The sequence below is a fragment of the Rana temporaria genome, chromosome 1, assembly GCF_905171775.1.
Source record: "Rana temporaria chromosome 1, aRanTem1.1, whole genome shotgun sequence".
Lineage (NCBI taxonomy): Eukaryota > Metazoa > Chordata > Amphibia > Anura > Ranidae > Rana > Rana temporaria.
Window position 1 is genome coordinate 239,799,368 of NC_053489.1, and position 3,709 is coordinate 239,803,076.

At 45.2% G+C, this 3,709-nt stretch overlaps 1 long non-coding RNA gene across 1 annotated transcript; it reads left to right on the plus strand.

The window, feature by feature from the left end:
• The first annotated feature begins 2,409 nt into the window (after window positions 1-2,409).
• On the plus strand, window positions 2,410-2,926 carry LOC120924862. The gene is made up of 2 exons (XR_005746456.1): window positions 2,410-2,580; window positions 2,691-2,926. It is a non-coding gene; the product is annotated as an uncharacterized LOC120924862 (long non-coding RNA).
• Window positions 2,927-3,709: the final 783 nt, after the last annotated feature.

A 3,709-nucleotide genomic window follows, 5' to 3' on the forward strand; every position in this document is an offset into this window, starting at 1 on the left:
ATTTTTCCCCCCAGAAAGGTTAACTCCCTGCAACCAATACGTCTGCTCACTCAGTATTCTGCTTGCCATGCACAGTTTAAGTAAATTTTGGATAGGTATTGGCCGTTACTATTGGCTGACAATACCGTTAATAAATTTATTAAGGATCGACCGGAAGTCACCTACCGCAGAGCACCATCTCTACGGGACAAACTTGTTCAGAGTCATCACAATCCCCTAGAAAATTCTCCACACACAATCAATGGCACCTTCTCATGCAAGGGATGCCACATGTGCCCTTTTATCTTAAGTGGATCGACAGTCGTCCTGCCTGGTGGACGTACCCACACCATTCGGCATCGGGTCACATGCCAAACTGTCGGCGTGGTGTATCTGGCCAAGTGCTTGTGTGGGTGCTTCTACGTAGGCAAGACGAAAAGACCTTTCCACAAACGTATATCGGACCATATTGCACCTATACGGAAAAAATTGTCCACCACTGCCATTAGCCGGCATGTGGGACATGAGCACAATTTCGAGCCCTCTATGGTGAAATTCACTGCCCTGGAACATGTGCCCACACATGTTAGGGGTGGGGGCATTGATCGCAGTCTTCTGCAACTTGAAACTAAATGGATACAAACTCTAAACGCCACCCATTACCCAGGACTGAACGAGTATATCAGTTTTAAATCTTTCCTGTAAGGGCTACCTATTCTATGTGTCTCAGTTCCACTATCCCTGTGCTCTATTGATTGGCTTGCCACGCTTTCACCGGGCGACCGCCCGGGTTGCTCCAGCATGAAATATATGATGCCTGTCACTCTGCATCATCTGTCTGTCCTATTCTCCTTTCCTTTTCTTTTGGTATCTGGCTCCTCCTTCTTTTCTCTTTTTTTCTGTCTCTTGCCCTCCCCCCCCCCCCTTCCACCCTCTTTTTCCTTTTCCCTGTTTTCTGTTTTCCCCTTCCCTTTCCTTTCCTTTTTCCTGTCTCCCCTTCCCTTATATGCTCTACCTTTTCCCCTGATCTTTTCCCCCTTTTTCCTTTTCTTTGTCTGTTTTCTTTCTTTGGCTATTTTGGCATTTTGTTAATCAATGTATGTGTATGAATTATTATTCTTTATACAAATGCCCCAGATATGTTTGATCTTAACTATTATTCTGATCTATACATATTACCTATCTGTGTGAACTTTGTTGTGAATCGCTCTGCCACTGTATATATGCCCTTGCCACCCTGCCTTCATCCATGCTGGTTTTTTTCAATGGCCCTGCCTTTCTAAGTTATGGGTCATGATATATCTTTTTATATACCGAGTTGCTATTCCTTTGCCCTTTGGATAATCCTATATTATTCTGCAGGATTTGTGATGCTGCTGCGGTTGTTTGATATTTCACCTTTTTTCCCCTTCCATTTGGACACCCAAGGGCTTCACTGTGTGAGCCCGTTTTTTGTCAGTGTCTCTCTCTCCCCCCTGATCGCTGGCTCCCCGCCCTCTCCATCGGCGATCTGGCCCCTCCCGGCTCTTGGACATTGGTCTTCCTCTGTGCCTATGGGCTGCTCCGCTGTACGGCGGTGCCCCTCCCCCGGCGCGCTGTGATTGGCCGACCACTCGGCCGTCCACGCCTCCCAACCCAGGGGTTGCTGGGGATTGTAGGCCTCTTGTCCAGCGTTAGTGTGGGCGCCTGCGCACTGACACTATGTGTCCGCTCACGCCCGACCGCGCCCCCTCTGACGCACGGACGTGTGGGAGGGGTTGAGGGGTATATCAGGACTCTGTCCTGCTGTGGAGCGTTAGTGTGCTGTACACTCCTGTGGAGCTAACCTGTGCTGCTGAGATTGATTAACCAGGTATCCTTTCTACCATGCCTAAAAGCTGCCTACTATACAAGCCTGTCTCCTCTGTTTGTTCAAACAACTTCCTATGCTCCTTATTAAGTGTCTCCTTCTCTGTTCTAAAAAATTATCATTTATAATCTTTTGGCTTGCTGCTATTTTTTAACAAACTCTCTCTCTATGAGTGGATCTTTTTATCCTATTATGGAACAGCTGTATGCTTAAGATCACTATAATCGCTACATTTATATTTATATACAGAAGTAAACTATCTGTTTCATTTCTTTTTTTCTTCTTTCTCTTTTTTTTCTGTTTTTCTTTTCTTTCTTTTTTGCCTTTTTCCTAATTTTCTCTTTTTTTCTATTTTTTGACATAATATTTGGATCAGCTTGTTACAGATCTGATAAGCCTCCTGTCTCAAGCTAGGCGTATGCCTCCACAGATGCTATACCTGTTTATTTAAGCACTGTGAGTGTACATTTCATTCATTACTTTCTATAAATATTTTTTAAGTATTCTATAATAGATACTGATATCACTACTCTTCTCCACAGTTGGCCACTTTGTCTCTGGGTGCCGCCCCTTGCCTCTCCGATGGTGGGGGATTGTGTGAATTCCATCTGCAGCGGCTCCTCATTTTTTCCTGCCTAGGTTATCCTTGTGGCTGTCAACTTGTGCTCATCCGGCCTGATTTTTCAGGCATGTGATGGAACCAGGGTATACACGCACCCTGTTGTCTTTTTACTCCCACTACGGACCAGCAGGTGGGCATTATGTGATATACACTGACAGAGCGACTTTATTTATTGTTTATGTATATCTAATGTTTCTATGTATAAATCGTTAACTTTCTTTCTCTGTATGTCATTATCAGAATCCAAACTCTGATCTCAACCACCCCTGAAGAAGCCTGACCGGGCGAAATATATAGGGTTTACCAACCGGGTTGCGATCTCTGTTACAGTACTGATGTCTGTTATGGGAACCTTTTAACTTTGTACTCTTGATCAGGTTGTTGAGTTGTGTAGTGGGCTCCTGTGAGGTCTATGATATGCCTTACAACCTGACGCTACTCTGTTTTTTAATAAATCATTAAAATTTATATTATTTGTTCTATCTTCCTTTACTGGTTTTTGCATGCACCGCTATAGTCCCGCCATTGTTCTACTTTCCCATATATAAATTTGGGATGAGGTGCTTCTGTTAAAAAAACGATTTTCCAGTCTAGACCAGCCAGATCCTATTCCCCTTTTCCTGCAATACACGCGTGTGGAACAGGGCATATGGTACTGCCTCGAAGGAGGCTACCATCATACCCAGGACTCGCATGCAAAAACGGAAAGATGACCATTTGCGGGATTCCAACAGCTTCACCGCAGACTGAAGAGTCTGCAATTTTCCAGGGGAAGAAAGACTCTCGCCCAGGGGTCAAGTCCTGGGGAAAAAAGTGTGGGAACTCCCACCCAAGATCCACTCCCCCACCAAAAAAAAATGATACTCTCATATGCATAATTACTAAACCGCACGTTTTTTTTTTTTCCCATCTACTGTACCTCAGTTAGCAAGTTCTTTCAAAATCCTGCGATAACTCGCGGCAGACCTCCGCAATGTCTCCTGAGAAAAATGACAAAAGCTCCAAGGAGACATTGCGGCATAGAAGAAGTGACGGAATACCCGCACACTACCTGATGAATCCATATACAGGAAGCGGCCAATAACATAAAGGATTACTAAGGTTCGCCTGCCCCTGACAGTGACTCGAGCTGGGCATCGCCGCTTAGTGAAGGATTGGCTCGGCTGCTCTCGGTTGCTCTAGTCCTGCAAAGGGAACTGAGTTCCTGCTGTGAAAAAAGTGCAGGAACTCCGTTCCCACGCGTTCCCGCAGGACTTGAG